The 23,970-nt window shown below is 41.7% G+C and overlaps 1 long non-coding RNA gene across 1 annotated transcript; it reads right to left on the bottom strand.

The window, feature by feature from the left end:
• Nucleotides 1-98: 98 nt before the first annotated feature.
• On the bottom strand, nt 99-23,725 carry LOC134759378 (uncharacterized). Its single transcript, XR_008513900.2, has 13 exons — nt 23,632-23,725; nt 22,951-23,053; nt 19,545-19,669; nt 16,658-17,235; nt 15,308-15,417; nt 11,200-11,276; nt 8,703-8,821; nt 7,182-7,325; nt 4,028-4,153; nt 1,110-1,268; nt 908-1,024; nt 351-494; nt 99-258 (listed from the first exon to the last, which is right to left on the bottom strand). It is a non-coding gene; the product is annotated as an uncharacterized LOC134759378 (long non-coding RNA).
• Nucleotides 23,726-23,970: the final 245 nt, after the last annotated feature.

Below are 23,970 nucleotides of genomic sequence, written 5' to 3'. Positions count from 1 at the left end.
ATTTTAATTTAAAAAATACTTGGATATGATAAAAGTTGAGTGTTTTACTGTGTTCTGTTATTCTTCACATGTGTGAGTGTGGTATTTCTGATCTCAGTGCACCACCAGGTCACGTGTGCCTCCAAGGCCATACTTGGATCTCCGCAGTAATGGCTGCGTGTAAGGCTGACTCCAACCCTCCAGCAGCCATCAAGCTGCCCACCAGAAGATCAATCATGAATTGACGACCTGGACTTATGTTCACTTCATTGCCTGAAACTGAAATAGAAAGTGTGTGGCAATTGGAGTGAAACGCCATCCCCTCCCAGCACCCTGACCCATGCCCTCTCCTGTTCCTTCCCCGAGCCCACCTGCGCAGGGCAGGAGAGCAGAGAGTGCCCGGGCCTGCTCCTCCGTGGTGGGCAGCAGCACGGACAGCCGCTCTGCAGCACGGCCTGGGCAGCCGACTGCACGATGCTCAGCACGTCCGCGCTCCTGGCCAGGGTTACCACTGTCTGGTTAGGAACACAAACAGAAAACCAAAATTAAAAGCAAGTAGATACCGTAACGTCAGACTATAGAATACAGAAAGACTTACCACAGGGAATCTAGAGTGGCCAAATGTTAAGAAATGTAATACTACTAACCAGAGACAATTCAGAGTATCAATCATTCCATTTCAACTCTCATTCTTAATAAATAAAATGCCCACACAGGAATGGCGGCAGCTGCTAACCAGCTGACAGCCCCCAGGCAAACAAGTCCAGTAACCACCAGGGCCTCTTCCCCAATGCCACTGAGCCCTACACCCACTGGATGACAGGGTGGGCGGCCTCATGAGGCCCACTGTACTCCTCATCTCTTCCTCCAGGGAAGCTGCCATGTGTGTCCTTGAGGGCCTATCCAGGGTGGCGAGAGCTCTACGTACCATTCTCAGTGACAGCCAGGGTTTGAGCGTCCCCACTCCCACACGCCACATCGGTGACCTTCAGTCCTTATTTAAGCCCAGCTACCAGCATCGGAGTGGCCTCATCTTCACTGGAGCCTTCAAACAGATAGGACAGAGGTTACTAAGTCCTGTAAGAGGCCACCTCCTGCTGCACGCTCCCACTCATGCAGAGCAGACATACCGTGGCCCAGCCGGCCGCAGTTCCCATGGCCCCAGGTGTACAGCTCCCCCTCGGCAGTGATGGCCGCGCTGTAAGTGCTCCCGCAAGCGATGTGCACCACGTGCTTCCCGGCCTGCTTTCCAGAGAAGGCGGAGATCACCTTAGGCTCCTCCAGAGACCCTGGGGAGGATGGGAACAAACAGGAATGCCCTTCTTCTTGGTGTTTTTTCTTATTAGCAAAGGAAATTCAATATCCAAATTTAGACCATCACAGCATCAGGCCAGTTTCACCTTCCAGGTACTTTATAAAATAAGGAAGAGAGAATTCCAACACCTAACACCTCCATGACTTTTTATTCAGTTGGAACCCGATGCCAAGCATGGTATCCAGTAGAAATATAAAAACAGTGTTTGTTAAAGACTCGTATGACAGGCCGGCCACGGTGGCTCCTACCTGTAATCCCAGCACTTTGGGAGGCCAAGGAGGGCAGATCACCTGAGGTCAGGACTTCGAGACCAGCCTGGCTAACATGGTGAAACCCTGTCTCTACTAAAAATAAAAAATTAGCTGGGCATGGTGGTGGGCGCCTGTAATCCCAGCTACTTGGGAGGCTGAGGCAGGAGAATCACTTGAACCCAGGAGGCGGAGGTTGCAGTGAGCCAAGATTGCGCCATTGCACTCCAGCCTGGGCAACAGTGCGAGACTCCATCTCAAAAAAAAAAAAAGAAAAAAGGAAAAAGAAAATGTGGCCAGAAGTTGTGTGTTGTACCTATAATCCCAACACTTTCAGGGGCTGAACAAGGAAGACTGCTTCATCCCAGGAGTTCAAAACCAGCCTGGTAATAAAGTAATAAAACCCTGTCTCTACAAAGAAATTTAAAAATTAGCCAGGCATGTGGCAGGCACCTGTAGTCCCAGCTACTAAGGAGGCTGAGCCAGAAGGATCGCTTGAGCCTGCGAGGTTGAGGCAGCAGTGAGTCAGAGTTGTACCACCGTACTCCAGCCTAGGCGACAGAGAGAGACCCTGTCTCAAGGAAAAAAAAAGAAAAATGGGAGGGGGAGGGGAGGGGCAGGGAGGGTACAAAGTGTCCAAAAACTTGAATGTTCTTAGCAGCTTTATTTATAATAACCAAAATGGGAAACAACCCAAATGTCTATCAACAGATGAATGGATCAACAACCAATTAAATCCATACAACAAACTACTACTCAGCGATAAAAAGAAATGAACTATCGATACATACAACAACCTTACTGAATCTCAAAATAATAATGCTGAGTGATGATTTCACAGGTGCATGCATATATACATACCAAAATTTATCAAATCATGCACCTGAAATATGTGCAATTTTTTGCACTTCAATTCTACCTTAATAGAGCTGTTTTACACACTCAAAATGATTTTTCTCTTGACCATGTAATATCCTCCCTTTAGGTACTGTCTTCCTTTCTGTTGAAGTCAAGTTTCTTCAAGAAGTTATGTATACGGCTATTCACTCACCCTTCAATCTAGTGTAATGAGACATCCTCTGGCAAAAATTGAAGCATTTTCTCACTGCCACATACAAAAGCCTCTCTTCACTCCGGAACTTCCTTAGTGTCTTTGCTGCATCTGCCCCTACAGATAACACCTGACTCCTGTGGCTTCAGAGATATTCACTAGCTCCTCCTCTCCTTCCAGTAACTCATTATAAGAGCCTATATGCCCAGGTAGTGTCACTGACCATTATCTTACCCTAATGACACTTTTTCTTTGGGAAGTATGATCCATAGGTGCGGCTTCAATGACTTACAGGCATAAGATCCATACCTCAGCCCTGATTTCTTCAGTTTACATGCTGTAATGTCTACATATCATGCTAAAAAAAAAAAAAGAGAGAGAGAGAACACTTTCCAGCCTGGGCAACATAGTAAGACCCCCTTCTCAATAAAAGTAAAAAAAATTACCCAGGCATGGTGGCAAGTGGCTGTAGTCCCAGCTACTTGGGAAGCTGAGTTAGGAGGACTGCTTGGGCCCAGGAGATCAAGACTACAATGAGCTCTGATCACGCCACTGCACTCCAACCTGGACAACAAGACCTCATCTCTTAAAAAAAAAAAAAAAAAAAAGGAACATTTTACTTAGCACAGCTTTATGAAGGGCTTTACCAGCAGGTCTCAGCTGACTATTCCTATTTTCTAACCCAATCTATTATCTTTTTACTTTTTTGGTACATATTTTTATTGATGTATGATGTACACACCATGAAGCACACACATCCTAAGAGTATAGTTGATGAAGTAAACATGCTCATGTAATCACTATGCAGATTAAGAAATATAAAACATTACCAGTAACCAAGAAGCCCTCTTAGTTACTGCCTATGCCTCTTAACTAAAATATCCTAAACTCTAAACACATTGGCCTGTATTCTATATTCCCCAAATGTTTTACACACTTTCTTTACTGGACCTTCTGCCCTTCCCCTCCCGACACCATTTTCTCTTTCTCTCTTAAAGCTAAACACAGATCTCTTCCTCTATGGCATTAGCTCATCTTTGCTTACATTACACTCTAAATGTATCACCAACACAATGCTTTTTGCACTGTATTATGCCACCCACTTATTATTCACTTGGTAACTTTTCTGAAAGCAGTGACCCCACAGCACCATTTCTATATGTGTAACAACTAGCCCAGTGTTGCCACAGGAAAGTGTCTCCAATAAAATTCAGAGGGGAGGGGAGAGGGATAGCATTAGGAGATATACCTAATGTTAAATGAAGAGTTAATGGGTGCAGCACACCAACATGGCACATGTATACATATGTAACAAACCTACACGTTGTGTACATGTACCCTAAAACTTAAAGTATAATAAAAAAAAAAGAAAAAAAAAGGAAAACTTAAAATTCAAACTTTCTTTGGAGGAAGACCATTTGATATCTACTTTACCTGTGTGTGACATTCATTGCAGATAAATTTTCCTCTTGGCATCTCAGTCAATCCAAGGCACTCCAGGTGGAAAGCCCCGCAGCACTGAGCCTCACATAACAGCAGCTCACCTGATTTTTCACAATTCTGTTAAGAGAAAGAAAACATCTATCTGTTTTTCTATGTTTGAGAATGAAGAGTAAAACCAGTGTCAGTGGGTTAAAATAAACAAAGGTTAAAAGTGGCAGAAAATGAGGTGAGAAAGAGGCAAGGGCCTGTAGTTGTAGATTTTATTCTAGTTACAAAGGTGTACCACTGGAGAGCTTTGCCAAAGGAAAGCTAAAATCAGGTATTCATTTTTAAAAAGATTGTTCTGACTGCTACATGGAAAACAAGTTCAAGAGTAGAAAGGTCAGAAAAGAGCATAGAGATAAACCAGAAAGCTACTGAATGGTTCAAGCAACAGACACTGGCTAGCTAGACTTGGGCCGTAAAGTTCCAAAAGAGCTCCCACCAAGGTCTGAACAGCCCTTTTGGGACACATCTAGAACCATCCCAGAGAGAGATCACTTTTCTGAAATAATCTCAGCTCACTTAAGACAGGGCCTCACTTAAGACAGGGGCTTAGGAAATAACAACAGGCATCTGTCATTATAAAAAACTGTAAGATTTATGTATGTTTTTTTTTTTTCTGAGAGAGTCTTGCTCTATCGCCCAGGCTGGACTGCAATGGTGCAATCTTGGCTCACTGCAACCTCTGCTGACCAGGTTCAAGTGATTCTCCTGCCTCAGCCTCCCGAGTAGCTGGGATTACAGGCACGTGCCACCACACCTGGCTAATTTTTGTATTTCTAGTAGAGAGGGGTTTCACCATGTTGGCCAGGCTGGTCTCGAACTCCTGACCTCATGATCTACCCACCTCAGCCTCCAAAAGTGCTGGAATTACAGGTGTGAGCCACTGCACCCAGCCCAAATATTTTTTAAAGCCTTGTACTACTATGAAAGGCAAACAAGGGGAAAGGTGACTAAATAAGTTTTAGCTTCAAGAACTCATAGAAACAGAATAGGTCTTGATCACTTAAGAATTAAAGCTTAAATAAAAAACTAACTAGGACAGCTTTAGGGAGAAAGGTTAGAGAGGTAGGCTAGAATTGATAGGGGACCCCAGGGACTTTATCAACCTATAGTCTGAGCTATCCTCAAATGTCTGACTCCCCATTATCTACTATTCACATGTAAAAATTGAAAAATAGCATTATACATTGTACTTCGCATATTCAGAGTGCCAATAACATAAGTTTTTATATATAGTGAAAAAAAACTGACCTTCAGCACTTAAATTGGAAAATGTTCATTACAATGTGAATTAGAAACAACATTTTTGCATTAACTAAATGTTATAGACTAATTCTTCAACTGGGATAACCATGTAATTTATCTTTAAACTGGGACACTTGAGTGAAAGGAAGTGCTATTAATAAATTATGACAGAACAAGGGACCTACACAAAGACCGATCCAGACAAGCCAGGACCACAGGGTCACCTTACCTTTAATCTATTTATTAAATGATCTTTGCAAAATGTATTTACACTCTGACCTGTCTCACTAAGTAAATAATGGGCATAACTGTTTTTGATGATTAACACTGTTGTTTGGGATCTGGTCCAAGTATGTAATAGTGAAGATAACAGGCAAAGAAATTCAATTGAAATTATATTGGCCACGATAACATTTTCTGGTCTGAGTTTACTTTTTTAGAGATCTCAACTTATTTATCTATTACTATTTATAATTTATGAGATAGGGTCTCACTCGGTCACCCAGGTGGGAGTGCAGTGGCATGACCATGGCTCACTAAAGCCTCTACCTCCCCAGCTTCAGGTGATCCAATGACCTCAGTCTCCCAGTAGGGGAACTACAGGCATGCACTGTCATGCCTGGCTAATTTTTATATTTTTGGCAGAGACAGGGTTTTACCATGTTGCCCAGGCTGGTCTCAAATTCCTGGGCTCGAATGATCCACCCACCTTAGCCTCCCAAAGTGCTGAGATTAGTGCTGTGCTCGGCCTATGGTTTCAACTTAAAAAAGAACTAATATCCTCAAGTTTTTTGTTTATTTAAAAGTCTGTAATCTTGACCTCTTGGGCTACAGGTATGAGCCAATGCAGCTGGCTAATTTTAAAAAAAAGACAAACTTTTTAAAAATAGAGACAGGGGTCTCACTGTGTTGCCCAGGCTGGTTTAGAACTCCTGGCCTCAAGCAATCCTGCTGCCTCAGCTTCCAAAAGCACTGTGATTGTAGGTATGAGCCACTGCGCATTGCCTATCTTCAAGTTTTTATATACCAAATTTTAAGAATTACATAGGTACATCAAGACCATTAAAAAAAAAAATTCAAATGGTCATTGACTCTACTCACAAAGACTTAAAGGCTCTTTAACAATAAAGTGGAATCCCCTATGTCACAGAGAGGCAATCCAGCACAATGGTTAAGACTCTAAACCAACCAAGTCCAACGGAGCTTAAAGGTTAAAAAAAAGGAGAGGGAGACTCCATATCCAGACGGCCAGGCTTCTCTCATGAATATAAGCAAGCTATTTATCCTGTCTGTAATTTAGTTTCCTCGTCTGCAAAATGGGGATAATCACAGAACTCTACTTATGAGATGATTAGAATGACTAAATAATGTAATATTTATAAAGTGCTTGGAACAATACTTCATACATAGTAAATACTGGATAAATATTTATTAAATAAATAAAATATAGATGATAGGCTTTCTAAAGTCACCACGTTAAAGGAAAAATATCTCAAAACTAAAATTACCCTTGAAAAGTTCCTTACAAACCCAAAGATTCTGACACCATGAGAAGTACTGGAGAATTATATTTGAATAAGCCACCAGAGATTCACATATTCCATCTCAGACTTGCTTCACGGCATATATTCCTTCACGGGCCTTAAGGGCAGGTGGTTCACCAACACTAAACTATTTCTCCAAGTATCTTTCTTTGTGGGAAGAAAAAAGGGTCAAATCCTTAAAGAAAGTGACTCTACTGGAATCATCCAAAAGCACTGTTATTCTACCAAGAAACTATCATAAAGAGATGGAGTGGGTTTCCCTTTAAAGATGAACATGCAATGAAAACACAAGTGGGCAAATATTTCTCTACCTGTCAAACATTCTCCTTGAGTGCAGCTCCTCCACCACATTCACCCTGCATTGTGTTAGAGGCAGCCATCCCAGGATCGTGTTCTACACCTTCCTCAACAGTCTCCTTGGGGCTTGTGGCCGTCCTGTGAGGCATTAGTTCTCCCTTGCAAAGAAAAAACAATGTCCCACATCTGTATTATTGATGTCTCTTCCATTTGACCCCCTCCCTCTGGGCTATTTGTCTAGCCATTAAGCACTTACAGATGTTCAGCCAATCACTCGGGCGGACTGCATGCAACGTTAGTTCTAACCCTGCTGTGATTGGGCGGGAAGTGGGTGGCTCATGCCCTGCCACTAACTGCTCTGAGGCTGTTTGTTCCACTGGAACTTTCTGAGCTGTTCCATTTTAAGGTTTCACTAAGGGAGAGAAAACATTCTTAAGTTTATTTGATTACTTATTTGTCCTTCCAAGGTCAGTGTTTCCTAAATAATGTCCCTCTTGGGCATTCTATTCAAATCGTCCTGGAAAGAAACATTCTGCATCATAATGTGTGATGCTGACCTGACTTCTAACTCTCTTTTAACCTGAGTTGGAAACCCAAAGATCATATCCATGATTGCACTGATGCTTTACAAGGAAATGGTTTTAAATCTTTTGTTTCCTGAAGGTCGATATTCATAAAAATTGTCCTAAGATTAAGTAGCTGATGGTCTCAAAAAATAAGCAAGTAAATCTTCCCGCTGATCACAGCAGTCTCAACTTTTTTTTTATTTAAATAGAGACAAGGTCTCATTGTATTTCCCAGGTTGGTCTTGAAACCCTGTTCTCAAATGATCATCCCACCTCAGCCTCCCAAAGAGCTGAGTGGCATGAGCCACAACACCCAGCCAGCAGTCTCAACTTTTTTCTTTTGAAACAGAGTCTCACTCTGTCACCCAGGCTGGAGTGCAGTGGCATGATTTCGGCTCACTGCAACCTCTGCCTCATGGGTTCAAGCGATTCTTGTGCCTCTGCCTGATTAGCTGGAATTACAGGTGCACACCACCAGTCAGCTAATTTTTGTATTGCTAGTAGAGATGAGGTTTCACCATGTTGGCAAGGCTGGTCTTAAACTCTCAACCTCAAGTTATTTACCCGCCTCGACCTCCCAAAGTGTTGGGATTACAGGCATGAGCCACAGTGCCTGGCCAGTCTCAACTTTTATAGGGCAGTATCTAAGTTCCTTCAGGTCACATGTTGAGTTGATATTGTGCTCTCTGGTTTTACAAGTTTACTTAACAATGAAACACATATACTTGATTGGACACCTAACAGCACAGGATGTGATGATCTTTTAAAAAGACCATATTGACAGTTGCAATACGTGCCTTGCCTTATTATTAGGATAAGGCTCTACTTTTCCTCCAGGATGGCTTGTGGCCATGAGCCACTTCGGTAGAATAGTGTTCTTAAGAAAACTCAAGGGAAACAGGGATGTGGCCTCTGGTGTGAAAAGTAGCTTCTCTTTAGAAGGTGAAGAGACCAGGAACTGAGTAATACCTCTGAGCACGGAATCTCTTTTGATGAGTCATCATTTTTCACCTTTTTGCATTGCATCTTGGCTGCAGCATGCCTCTGTCGTTTTCGCGTCCTTGGTTTGTCAAATATCTTGATAGTGCCTATGACAGGAAAATAGGTGCTATCTGCTGGCTAATAACACACATGTCCAAAATCTCTTATCCTATTATTAGAATAAAAACCAACCTTAAAACTCATTTAATTCTCCAGCTTTATGGATTAGGAAAATGGGGGAAATAAGAATTGAGACTAACTCATCATGACATAACTAGTTGGGAAATGGCTACATATATGTAACTTCTCCCTCATACAGATTAAATAGTAAGTGTATAGGTTATTACAGAAATTTTAATTTATGTGATTGAAATGACAAATCTTGTAGTTCCTCAAAGGAATTAAATCCTATAGATGAAGGGGAAATGCATTTTACTAGTCATGAAAAGATAGCACTCCCTAGGCTTCAAGATTGGAGACAATAATGTCAATCACTATATGATTTAAGGATTAAGGGCTGGGCACCGTGGCTCAAGCCTGTAATCCCAGCACTTTGGGAGGCTGAGGCCAGCAGATCACATGAGGCCAGGAATTCAAGACCAGCCTGACCAACATAGTGAAACCCCATCTCTATTAAAAATACAAAATTAGCCAGGCATGGTGGTGCATGCCTGTAATCCCAGCTACTCAGGAGGCTGAGGCAGGAGAATCACTTGAAACCAGGAGGGAGAGGTTGCAGTGAGCCAAGATCACGCCACTACACTCAGCCTGGGTAACAAGAGCGAAACTCCATCTCAAGAAGAAAAAAAAGAAAAAAAGGATTAAGATGGAGAGTTGAGGCCGGGTACAGTGGCTCACGCCTGTAATCCCATCACTTTGTGGGGCTGAGGCAGGCAGATCACGAGGTCAGGAGATTGAGACCATCTGGCCAACATGGTGAAACCCTGTCTCTACTAAAAATACAAAACAAGTTAGCCGGGCGTGGTGGAGTACACCGGTAGTCGCAGCTACTGAGGGGGCTGAGGCAGGAGAATCGCTTGAACCCAGAAGGCGGAGGCTACAGTGAGCTGAGATCGCGCCACTGTACTGCAGCCTGGTCGACAGAGCCAGACTCTGTCTCAAACCAAAAAAAAAAAAAAAGAAATTCTTCTAGTCCCTCCCGCATTTTCCATTAAACACATTTCAACTGTGTTATAGAAACACAAAGATGAATATAAGAGGTATTTCATAAAACATTCCAGGATATTTCTGCTAGTTAACAATATGAAAGCTGGAGTTTTGAAGACTGCCTCAGTGAGCTCTTTTTTTGACTGCCTGATTTGAGCTGGAGAAGCTCTGCCATCAAAACTGCTCGCAGCCTAACACTATAAGACAACTTAATATGAGCATAACAGAAAGGTTTGAAATTCTCATAAGCTGGAACACTCACACAAAATTTATAATGGATAAAGTTCATGTTTTAGGTTTTATTTTAAAAATGAAATATAAAAGTATAGGAAAAGAGCTGATGTTATTATTATTACTACTATTATTTTAAGAGACATGGTCTCTCACTGTTGCCCAGGCTACAGTGCCTGCTGTGAGCAACAGCTCACTGTAGCCTTAACCTCTAGGACTCAAGGGATCCTCCCACATCAGCTTAACAGCAGCTGTGACTACAGACATACACCACCATGCCTAGCTGATGTTTTTTAAATTGTAGATAGAGACAGGGTCTCACTAAGTGCCAAGCCTGGTCTGGGTGGAACACCTGGCCTCAAGTGATCCTCTTATCTCAGCCTCCCAAAGCGCTGGCATTGCAGTTGTGGGCCACCATGATCGGCCTGATATTATTTTGAAAGCAGCCTATTTTTAAATCTTACAAGCAAATTGACCAACCTATGGGATTACAATTGCCGCATGGCTAAATAAGCTAACATATTGCTAGATTTACTTGTTAGAAAGTTTAATAATCGTAGGTCACATGAAATATAATCTTGCCTCCATGATACTCTTTGCTGGCAGATCATGTCTGCTGCAGTGTGCTCAAATTTGGAATAACATTTCAAAAATGACACTAATCAATAAATGGCTTTGGCAGACAAATGAAGAGTGGAAGACAGAAGTGGCAAGGAGGAAACCTGGGGTGGATAAGAAGACAGGAATATGACCATGAAATTGGTCAGGTGTGGATTTAGTTCCCTGACCTTGCTACCTTGTTCATCTTCACTTTTCTTCTATAAAACAGGAATACTATAGATAATAACCGAACTCTCTGTAATGCTTTAGAGAGATTACAGGTAGCATTCCTACTAAAAGTCCTGGTAGAGTAGATGTTCAATTTATGAATATTTTATCTGTTTCAGGAAGCAGATTTTGGGCAAACCAGTTTGAAAACTTGTACCTCACTGGTCTGGCTTACACATGAAACATTTTTTGTGGTTAATGGACAAAGTGCTTCAAACTTACTACTGTATTACATTCTTTAAATCTCAAAAATACTCACCTCCACCAAAATCTTTTGAAAAAGATGCGGCACAAGATTCAGTTATTCCATTCTTCAGGTGACCAGCTTCTTAAGCACTACAAATAAGTGAAAACAACACCATTTACAGATGAATGAAAAAAATAAACCCTTTACCTTATATGCCAAAGTCTAAATTGTCAGCTGCTATGGATATACACTTTTGACTTGTTTTAGCAATTAAAAAAATCAACATGACCACAGTAAACGGTTAAACAGAAACTTCGGGGGAAAAGGAATCAGATTTAAAAATGCTCCAACAGACTGGGCACGGTGGCTCACATCTGTAATCCTAGCACTTTGGGAGGCTGAGGCGGGTGGATCACCTGAGGTTGGGAGTTGAAGACCAGCCTGACCAACATGGAGAAACCCCGTCACTACTAAAAATGCAAAATTAACCGGGCATGATGGCACATGCCTGTAATCCCAGCTACTTGGGAGACTGAGGCAGGAGAATTGCTTGAACCCGGAGGGAGGAGGTTGTAGTGAGCCGAGATCGCACCATTGCACTCCAGCCTGGGCAAGGAGAGAGACTCCATCTCAAAAAAACAGAAACAAAAACAAAAATTAAAAAAAAGCAACAACAAAAAAAACTCCAACAGACCTGTGAACACCACAATAAAGACTGGCCAGAGATTTCCAACATATAGACTATATAGACCAGATACACAATGCTTTCTGTGACTGAAATAGAGAAAGAGAAGGGGTATGTACCCAGAGACCCACAGGTTCAATGTTATTGCACTGCACCCTGTACTTAAAATCCATCTTCCTGGCCAGGCACGGTGGCTCATGCCTGTAATCTCAGCACTTTGGGAGGCCAAGGGGGACAGATCATCTGAGGTCAGGAGTTTGAATCCAGCTTGGCCAACCATGGCCAACATGGTGAAACCCCGTTTCTACTAAAAATACAAAAATTAGCTAGGTGCGGGAGCACACGCCTGTAATCCCAGCTACTCGGGAGGCTGAGGCAGAATTGTTTGAGCCCAGGAGGTGGAGGTAGCATTGAGCGAAGATCGCACCACTGAGCTCCAGCCTGGAGACAGAGCAAGTCTCAAAAAAAAAAAAAGAAAAATAATCCATCTTCCTACAATTGTGTTCACAGCTACTAGATTTGACACAGACCTGTTTACTTGGTGAACCGTACATTAAACAGTTCTGAAATACTGAATGGCATTCCAACTTAAAATGACTTCAGATTAATCCAAATTAAAGCAACATTAAAACTCAAAACAAATACTCAACATCAGGAGTCTAATCAAGGGCCAAACATTTGATTCACCCACTAATACTTGTATGAATTAGTTCATCCCAAGCAAATGTCTTTTCCTACAAGAATGATAATATTCCTCATCATAACTGTAAAACAACATGTAGTGGTCACAAAAAGTCAATACAATAAAGGCCCTTCTGTCCGGGCATGGTGGCTCACGACTGTAATCCCAGCATGTTGGGAGGGTGAGGCGGGTGGATCACCTGAGGTCGGGAGTTCGAGACCAGCCTGACTACCATGGAGAAACCCCGTCTCTACTAAAAATACAAAAAATTAGCCGGGCATGGTGGCACATCCCTGTAATCCCAGCTACTCGGGAGGCTGGGGTAGGAGAATCGCTTGAACCTGGGAGGTGGAGGTTGTGGTGAGCCAAGATCACGCCATTGCATCCAGCCTGGGCAACAAGAGCAAAACTCCATTTCAAATAAATCAATAAATAAAAAATAAAGGCCATTCTTGCTGTAGAGTTTCTAATGCTTGGGACTAAAACAAGATAAAATACAGCTGTGAATTTCTCAATGCTCATTTTATCATATTAATAAATCATAAGACTGCAATTCTCCTCATGTTCAGTATATATCAGAAGTCTAACCACGTGAAGTAAAATGAATGGGCAAATGTTAGGTATCCAATTCAACAAAACGAGACTCCTAGACAAATCCACAAAATACATTTCCGCAATTTTTTTTAAATACCAATCATTTCATTTAGATAACAAATTAGTTCATTGTTTAACAGTTACCCAAAAGCTGTGGAATAAAATAATTACAATGCTCCCCAAACTACAGTCAGAGAATAATGCAGGAAATATTCTCATTTCTATTCTGATCAATTTTATAAATTAAAATAAAAATTAAGAGCGCACACACACACACACCCACCCACCCACCCATGCACACACACAAGAATCATACCATATGAATAAAAATCAAACTGTTCTGTTTAGAATGAAAAAGACCAAAGAACTTCTTAGAGGATGTGACTAAGATTCCAGTGACTTACTGTGTACATATAGTCTAGTGTGGATATACATTCAGCCGGAGTACCCTTAAAGCACTACCAGAACAGATCATCTCTCATTCTGTTACTGATTATTCCACCTGCAGACAGGGTGGTGGTGTGCCTGGTAAACTAAAATGGAACTGAATCATGGCTTTAGCCTTATGACAAAATATACCTCAGGGTAACCAGGACTTCAACAATGAAGTAGACCAGGTCAGATGGCAAGACAGACTCCCAAACAGACAAGAAGGCACTTTTCTCCAGAGTTTGGTGCTAGCCATAACCAATAATTCTGATTTTCTCTTGCTCTGATCCCAAATTTAATGGCAATCTCCTCTCCCCAAAAGTAAAAATTCAACAGTGACAAACAGTTATTAAGCATAATTAATACTTAAAAGAGATTAGGCATCTGAGAGATGGTGAGGATAAATATCAGGGAATTTTTTTTTTTTTTTTTTTGAGAGAGAGAGAGTCTGGCTCTGTCACCTAGGCTGGAGTGCAGTGGCGCGACCTTGGCTCACTACAACCTCTGCCTCCCAGGTTCCAGCAATTCTCCTGTCTCAGCCTCCCGAGTAGCTGGGATTACAGGCAGACACCACGACACCCAGCTATTTTTTTGTATTATTAGTAGAGATGGGATTTCACCACGTTGGCCAGGCTGGTCTCCAACTCCTGACCTCAAGTGATCTGCCCGCTTTGGCCTCCCAAACTGCTGGGATTACAGGTGTGAGCCACCGTGCCCAGCCAATATCAGGGATTTTTTGGTAAATGGTGGTAAAACAACTGGACATCAATATGGGGGAGAACAAAACTCCGTCTCAAAAATTCAAGATGGAACAAAGATCTGTATGTGAAACCAGAACCAAAAAGCTCCTAAAAGAAAACACAGGAAGAACACGTTTGTGTCCATGGGGTACACAAAGATTTCACTGATTGATTGACTGACTGAGACAGGGTCTTGCTCTGTCACCCAGGGTGGAGTGCAATAGTGCACTCATAGCTCACTGCAGCCTTGACCTCCAGGGCTCAAGACATCCTACCACTTCAGCCTTCTGAGTAGCTGGGAGCAGACACGCAACACCACAGCCGTTTTCTGGTGTTTTTGGCATTGTGTTTTGTTTTGTAGAGACAAGGTCTCCTTTATTGCCCAGGCTGGTCTCAAACTCCTGAGCTTAAGCAATCCTACCGCCTCAGGTTCCCTAAGTCCCCGGATTATAGGCTTGAGCCATCACACTAGATTTCTTGAATAAAACACAAAAAGTATGAATCACACAAAAAAATTGATACCCCGTCCCTACCAAAAAAAGAGAAAAAATTATCTGGGGAGCCTGGGAGGCAGAGATTACAGTGAGCCCAAATTATGCCACTGCACTCCAGCCTGGGTGACAGAATCAGACCCTGTCTCAAAAAAAAAAAACAAAAAAAAAAAAACAAAAAAAAACCCAAAAGGGCTACAACGACATGGCAATAGGATAGAGTAGACTAGTGATGTTTGAGAGAGTAGTTTAGTAGAAAACAGTTAAGAGGATTTGAACCCAGAAAAGAAATGATAACAAACACAAACTTAATCTTAAAAGCATTTTAAAATTTTTTTCACTTGGAAAGGACACCTGAAACCAGTTTATACACATACATGGTCACACAACTGCAAAACAGCCTTTCCTGTAGGAAATCTCAGATCATGTATGCCTGCTGACACACACATTAATTTCTATATGTATGTACATCAACGTTATAACTACTACTCAAAATGTCATTTTTAAAATTCCTCATTTCCTGAGTTTCTTTCTTTTAGAACTTACAAAAATAACATACCTTTTTAGAAAGGCCAAGGTCCCCCTTCTTGGGCATAAATCCAGGGTCTAAATCATTGGATTCAAGAAGTTTCTTAGTTGGTTTTCTTTGATGTTTACTTTCATAAAGTCCTGAAATGCATGTATCTTTACATTAAACGATTTAGAAACTGGGCACAAGTTAATTTTTTAAAAATCTGTATACCACACAAAGTGAATCTCAATGTTTTTGATGTTTTCTCCATCATCTTATGGGAAGAGGCAGGATGGTAATTTGATTATAAAATATTAGTAAACAAAACAAGTAAACAGTTCTCAATGCAAGCACAAACTAATGTGAGGGATGTGTGTGTGTTGACTTTAAATCACAAAATAACTAAGGGAGAAATCAAAAGGACAGAACTATCTTTATGACAACCGATTGTTGGTGAGGACAAAATAAGGAGGAGTGAAATAGAGCTTGGATAATGGTCATAAATGGACCAAGATTACAGTTTCTGCTCTGCCCCTAAGAAAATAAAATTCAATAGGTAAAAGATAATTCATAGGATCACTCAAGAATTATATAAAACAGCTGACTTAATAAATCGAGTTTGGCACATAATAGGTACTGAAACAACAACTATCTTTACTATTCTTTCAAAAATCTTTTTAATTATACCCAACTAGTTTAAGCACAACTGGAATCATTTCTTTAAGGAATAACATCAAAAGCTCCTGTTGATGATGTAAAAAAGTTACATCCAAAATTTAAAGGGGTACAGAAAAGAGGATTCTTCCCATTCCTTGACTGCCTAGAATATTCAATAGTTACAAGGTGAATTAGAGACAATATGTTTAGATCCAACTCTCCCCAGGTGATTTATAAAGAATGATCAAGTGAGAAGTAACTGGTAATTAACTTCTAATGAACTGGTAATTACTATGTTGTCAGGTAGATAACATCATATATTAATACATTATGATCTCCATTTTATAGATGAGGAAACAAGTTCAGAGACTAAACAACTTCCCAAGTAACACAAGGACTGGTGGAGCCAGCACTTGAAGCACAGTGTTTATTCCACTAATGTGTGGTGCCCCTCTTGAAGCCCTGTTATTCTGGTTGTTAATTTACACAGTGGCTGATCAACAATCATGAAGAGCAACACTGGAGCAAGGAGCATAGTTATCAAAAATACGTCTCCTTGATAGCGTGCTACAATTCATAGTAACTATATCTAATTAGCCATCATTGTAAGTATTTCCAAGGACAAAAGGGGGTCGTTTATTGTATATAGATACAATGTTGGCTTTACATCAAAACATACTAAAATCTCCTGCTTCCTCTAATCATATCTGCTCAAATACTGAGACCCCAACCACACCTTACCTGGCGTTTTAACTAGCAATTCCTCAGACTCAAGGGCAGGCCGTGGAGAGACTCCCGGAGCCACAGGTACAGACAAGGTCAGCTGTGGCAACTCAGCATGTCCACCTCCAAGTTCTGACTGAGCCGCCAAGGAGCCCTCCAAAAATGGAACCTTCTTTTTTTTTTTGAGACAGAGTCTTGCTGTGTCACCCAGGCTGGAGTGCAGTCACAGGATCCCCACTCATTGCACGCTCAGTCCTCCAGGTTCACGCCATTCTCCTGCCTCAGCCTCCCTAGTAGCAGGGACTACAGGCTCCCGCCACCATGCCCGGCTAATTTTTTGTATTTATAGTTGAGACAGGGTTTCACCATGTTAGCCAGGATGGTCTCCATCTCCTCACCTCGTGATCCACCCACCTCGGCCTCCCAAAGTGCTGGGATTACAGGCGTGAGCCACTGCGCCTGGTCTACAGAGCCTCCCTTTCAAGAACTGGAAGCTCTTCTTTGGTTGAAATCAAAGAATTCTCATCCACCTGCTTGTTCTGAGCACTAGATCGACCTCAGGCTAGAAGGCTTTCCTCTTCACAGCGGGAACTTACCTAAGAACAAAAAATAAAATTAGAGTCCACAGGCCAAAATTGTTGTAATTTAAGTGTCAAAAAGAATAACGCACTTTAAAAGGAATGAAATTCTGACAAAGGCTACAAAAAGTGGATGAACCTTGAAGACATTATGTATGCTAAGGGAAATTACTTAGACACAAAGAACAAATATCAAATGATTTCAAGTATATGCGGTATCCAGAATAAGAAAATTCTTAAGACAGAATATAGAATGGCAATTGCCAGGGGCTGCGCAGAAAAGGGAGTTATTGGTTAATGGGTATTGACTTTTAGTTTGGAAAGATGAAAAAAATTATTGAGATGGATGGTGGAGATGGTTGCACAACAATGTAACTGTGCTTCAAGCCACTGAACTGTACACTTACAAATGGATAAAACAGGCCCAGCGCTGTGGCTCATGCCTATAATCTGAGCACTTTGGGAGGGCGAGGCGGGCAGATCACGAGGTCAGGAGATCGAGACCATCCTGGCTAACACGGTGAAACCCCGTCTCTACTAAAAATGCAAAAAATTAGCCAGGAGTGCTGGCGGGCACCTGTAGTCCCAGCTACATGGGAGGCTGAGGCAGAAGGAGGTGTGAATTTGGGAGATGGAGCTTGCAGTGAGCCGAGATCATACCACTGAACTCCAGCCTGGGCGAGAGTGAGACTCTCTCAAAAAAAAAAAAAAAAAAAAGATAAAATAATAAAATGTTTTATATATATGTATATTTAACCAAAATTAAATAAAGAAAAAAATGAAGTTGACTGAGATACACTGAAGCTATAATACTGATAAGTCCACAACAATAATTCAAAGGCAGGGGAAAAAGACTGCTCTAATGTCTCCAATTAAAACAACTACTAATGAACTCCTTAATGTTACAATCGGTAATTAATGGGAAAGAAAGAAGCACTTATTCTGCCTTTCAAGTATTTCAGGACAATAATAGAGTCCAGTTAATGAAAGAGACTATCAGTTAATAAAAATAGAGAAAATAATAAAATCTGAAAGTCTTCATTTTGTAACCTCTAATAAAATTATTAATATAGGTAAAGATCTTCAACTGGGGTTTTCAAAAAACCATCAGGGAAGCTGGGCGTGGTGGCTCACACCTGTAATCTCAACACTCTGGGAGGCTCAGGCAGAAAGATCACTGGAGCCCAGGAATTCCAGACTAGCAAGGGCAACATAGTGGGATATCGCCTCTACAAAATACTTGTTGTTAAAAATTAGCCAGGTGTGGTAGTGTGCACCTGTGGTCCCAACTACTCAGGAGGCTGAGATGAAAGGATTGCTTAAATCCAGGAGGTCAAGGCTGCCGTGAACCGTGTTCATGCATCTCTGCACTCCAGCTTGGGCAAGACCCTATCTCAATTTTAAAAAAGAAAAAACAAACTGTCGGGGAATGGCTGATGGGAATAAAACATTCCTTTTTTTTTAAACCCTCAATATGCAATGTATTACACATTATCATCTCTGATATAGTCTAGCTAAAAATGTTCAACTTCAATCTATCAAACTGATAGCTTCTATCTTCCACTTCACAGAGAACAGGAGATAGAGAAAACAATCTAAGTGACACCTATGAGAAAGCAATTACACAAATATAGAGAAGTAGATAACTTTACATGTCACTCTCTTATAGACATGATCCTGATCATGAAAAAAGGGATTGTTCTGAATTCAAAGTGATTTGAGAACCATAACAACCAGTCACAATGAGTAGTCCTAGACTGAGTCCTGGTATGAATAATCCAAAGGTAAAGGTTAGGGGATAACTGGTGAAATCTGAAAGACAGCTGATGTCAGATAAACAGATCTTATATAAGATGTAAGTCTGTTAAATTGATTATAAAGGAAAATGTTCCATTTTTTAACTACATATTAACCTATGTAGGTGTAGAATGTCAAAATGTCTCTAAATACTTCATTTTAAAAAAACTGAATTAAAAAATAAGACAAATAAGATGTATTTATTTTTGAAATTAGGGTCAGACTATATATATTTCACTTTATATCCTATATTTTTACTTAAGATAAAATCATAACAATATTCCTAAGTCATTAAATACTCTTTGAAGACAAAGAGGAAAAAATATATACATAAAGAAATATAATATGTAGACTCATTTATATATTTCCTGAATAACCACTAAATCCTAAGTACTGTGCTAGAAGCTGAGAATAAAAAACAAGATCCCAGTTACGGAAATTATTATTTCATGAAGCTAAAGTATGACACTGAAGATAAAATTGCAGTTTCCTAAGGATCAGTGAAAGTTTGCCGAAATTTTGCAACACACCTTGTGCACCTGCTCCTGTATCTTCTTTTGTTTTTTCTTAGGAGTAAATATCTGATCATATTCTTCTGTATATTCCAAAAGCCACTTGCTTGGCTTCCTAAGGCGTTTCTTCTCTGACCGCACAGCTAAAAGATGATAAACAAGTTCAATATTAATCCAAAAGTTTCAGGAAAACCCACTGTTTTTATGAGACCATCTGGTACTCCCAAAAGTAACCAGATGGGAAACCACATAGTAAAATAGACTATGGCTTAAGATGCAAGAGGCACAAAATGGCTTATGTTTTCTCATATGCAAAAGGAACTGGGGGAGACAAAAGGACTTGTGTTACCTTATATACACATACAACAGAATATATGGGGCCCATCCAATATTAAGGAAAAGGTTAAATTTAAAGCCAGGTCTTATAGTCACTGACGCCTGTACATATAAAGCTAATATACACCTAACAAAAATATAGCATCTAGATCAGGTAAACGGGTAAAATACATCTTGAGTTACAGGTTAAGTATGGCTTATCTGAAATGCTTGGGATCAGAAGTGATTCAGAATTTTTCATATTTTGGAATATTTGCATCTACATAATAAGTTATCTTGGGGATGGGACCCAAGTTGAAACACCAGACTCATTTATGTATTATATACATCTTTTATACACGTAGCCTGAAGGTAATTTTACAAAACATTTATTTTCTACATTACACAAAGTTTGTGTACAGTGAACCGTAAGAAAGCAAAAGTGTCATTATCTCAGCCACCCATGTGAAATATCTGTGGTTGTTTGGCATTACCATCATTCCTGCCTCTGAATTTATATGCTACTGATAGGCAAACATTTCCTTACACTTATTCACACATAAGTACTTAACAGTAAAAATATGACATACCCTTAACACAGTGAGAAAGTAGTGTGTTCAGGGTAGCTAAGCAGCACAGTACCATCACTAGAATACTTGTACCGGCTGATAAAAAAACAGTAATAACAACGTCGGGCTTTGCGTCTCCATCTACGATGCTGTGTTTCGATTAAAAGGTTACTGTATCCTGTTTTATTTTATAAGGTAAGCAGAGGCCAGGCGCGGTGGCTCACGCCTGTAATCCCAGCACTTTGGGAGGCCGAGGTGGGCAGATCACATGGTCAGGAGATCGAGACCGTCCTGCCTAACACGGTGAAACCCCGTCTCTACTAAAAACACAAAAAATTAGCCGGCCATGGTGGCGGGTGCCTGGAGTCCCAGCTACTCTGGAGGCTGAGGCAGGAGAATGGTGTGAACCCGGGAGGCCGAGCTTGCAGTGAGCCGAGATCATGCCACTGCACTCCAGCCTGGGCGACAGAGCGAGACTGCGTCTCAAAAAAAAAAAAAAAAAGACTTTCTAATCACATTGGAAATGTGTAACAAGGGCCAAGTACTGTGTATTAAACTTAATAAATCAAAACAACAGGCCCTCTAAGGCCAACACAGTGAAACCCCGTCTTTACTAAAAATACAAAAATTAGTCGGGCATGCATGGTGGCTCACACTTGTAATCTCAGCTACTCAGAAGGCTGAGGTGGAGAGAATCACTTGAATTCGGGAGGCGGAGCTTGCAGTGAGCCAAGATTGCACCACTGCAACCAGCCTGGGCGACAGAGCAAGACTGCGTCTCAAAAAAAAAACACTTTCTAATCATATTGGAAATGTGTAACAAGGAGCAAGTACTGTGTATTAAACTTAATAAATCAAAACAACAGGCCCTCTAAGACATAAATGTGCCTCCCTGGGTTATCTGCCTAACCCATCATAGGAACTCAATTCAGCATTAAACTGGTTTTAGATCAAGACACTAGAACTCATATTTAGCAGTTATTAAATTACAATTATTAAGAAAAAAACTTTATTAGGTAAAGTCCTTTACTCCAAAAGGTTTCTCAAAATACATAGACACTAATATAAAAACAATTATTAAAACAACTTTGCCTGAATCTCAGGATTTCAGAAATATGAAAGTACTCATCTCTCACCTCTCCCATCCACTTAAAATGACAAAAACAGACCATTATAGCTAAATCAAAGGACATGTTTAAAGAGAAGCAAACCCAAAGAGTAACTACACCAATTCTTGACCCAATTCTCTGTGCTCTGTCTTATGTAACATTACACTATGAATAACAATCCCATCATCCACAACAGTTTTTTTTTTTTTTTTTTGAAACAGGTTTGCTCTCATTGCCCAGGCTGGAGTGCAATGGCGTGATCTTGACTCACTGCAACCTCTGCCTCCCGGGTTCAAGCGATTCTCCTGCCTCAGCCTCCCGAGTAGCTGGGATTACAGGCATACACCACCACGCCTGGCTAATTTTGTATTTTTAATAGAGACGAGGTTTCACCATATTGGTCAGGCTGGTCTCCAACTCCTGACCTCAGGGGATCCACCCACCTCGGCCTCCCAAACTGCCGGGATTACAGGCGTGAGCCACTGTGCCTGGCCACACAACACACTTCTAAACACTGGACTCTCATATCTACCAACACTCAACACCTGTTTAAAAAGAAAAGGAAAAATTAGGAAGGGGCAATAACACTTCAGTGTAAGTATCCATGATCAACTACTGCTTAACAGCCTACACGACTTTTGATGAACAGTCAAGGCAGATTACTTAATACTTAAAATGGTTAACCTTAGGGAGTAGGAAAATACACAGACACACACAAAATATTTCAAACACTTCTTTTTGCTGCTGATAAGGAGTTCCAAAAGTAGTTTTTCCAAGCTATTTCCAAATAAAAGTAGATTAGGTGTAAAGAATTGTCTATCGAAATATTACTGTTATTTATTTAATAACGTCCTGACAAGCTTGCAATTACCTCATTAAATCAAAAAATTAGGACCTAAGGCCAACACTGTTTCCTCATATTCTTGATGTGAAAATCTGAGCACTCCTCTTAATAAGGAGTTACAAATACAAAACAAACAGCTCAACTGAACTAACTCCTCTCTCCAGAAACACAAACACAAGGCCTCATAATGAGTGAGTTCCTAGCGGCCATAATTACTGCAACTTACTTCTCCAATTTTCCCCTCCACAGTTAACAGCTCAAAAACTGTCAGTAACAAACAGTCACCATGATATGGTTAGGAGTGTGGCAGATTTCTTAACCAGTAATAATAGGAAAAAAAATTTGCCTATTAATAGATCTCAAGTTTCATGCACTTACTTGCAAGAAACTAATTAAAAGGCAGCCGTGCACGATCTACAAAAACAGCCATAAAGACTGTTAACATTTTAAGTTAAAGGAAACAAACCTGCTCCTCAATATAGCAAGATACAACTGACTTCCCCTTACATACCCTAAAAAAAGCCTTACATGAGAAATTTAAACATGGGAGCAGAAACACACCAACAAAAACACATATCAAACCCCACCTGTATATCTGTTTTCAACCATTTGGAGTCAAGGCGAGCCTGGGCAGCCAAACAGAAAGATTCAGAGGGCATCTTTTCTCCAGCTTCCTCCCAGGTCTCAGACCTGCAAAGTAAACATACATGTTGAAGACCTAACGCTTTTTAATAATTTACAAAGACACTCCCGAAAGGTTTAATGCAGAAAAGGAAAGAGAGAGAGAGAAAACAGAAAGGGGGGCGAGAAGAGCTGGGGAGGGGAGTGAAAGGGAGAGAGGGAAAGAGGGAAGAGATGGAGAGGGAGGTGGGGAAGGGAAAGCCTCCTTCCAAGGTAGGCAGGGTGTGCCGAGTTTCTGCACCATGCTGACAAGACCTTGAGAATGGACGGTCACAGGAAGCCAAGTCACAATGTCATCTCCCTGCCCTCAAATCCAAAAGGTACACACAAGCTTGTTTTAACGACAAATGACAGTAGCACGAATCTGCCGCTTTACCCCACAGCAGGGCGCGTGCGTGAAACAAATCACTCAAAAGGATCGCCTGCAGAAAAACCCACAGCCGCCACCACTTGAGAGATGGAGAGAGGCCCGAGGCTGCGCCGCGGGCGGCCGCCGCGTCCACGCCCGCCTCCCGTGCTCCGCCGCCCGCCAGCCCCGCGCCCGCACCGCCCCCGCCACCGGCCGCCCAGGTGCCCCAGGCCAGGACCTGACGCGCAGGGCCCAGTGGCCTCGCCCCGCCGACGTGCGGACGCAGCCTCCCAGGAGCCGCTGGCTCAGCCGGCGCCCGCGATCCCGGCGCCTCTGGCGGCCCGAGGGGCGGGCCGACGCGGGACTGCCGCCCCCCTGCGTACGGCCAATCGCAACGAGGCTGCTCCGCGGGCGCAGCCAATGGGGAAGAGGAGCCCTTCGCCGCTCCTCCCGTCTCTCCCGCTTCCAGCAATCCCGCTTATCTTCCTATTTGGAGCGCCCTGGCCGCGCCAAGGCCAACAGCGGGAGCCGGAAGGCGGGATTTCCGCACGCCAGCACTCCCACGGGAGACTGCTTG

The sequence above is a fragment of the Pongo abelii genome, chromosome 16 (assembly GCF_028885655.2).
Source record: "Pongo abelii isolate AG06213 chromosome 16, NHGRI_mPonAbe1-v2.0_pri, whole genome shotgun sequence".
In the NCBI taxonomy this organism is placed as follows: Eukaryota; Metazoa; Chordata; class Mammalia; order Primates; family Hominidae; genus Pongo; species Pongo abelii.
The sequence above is the reverse complement of the archived record's forward strand: the minus strand, read 5'-3'. Positions and strand labels throughout refer to the sequence as shown.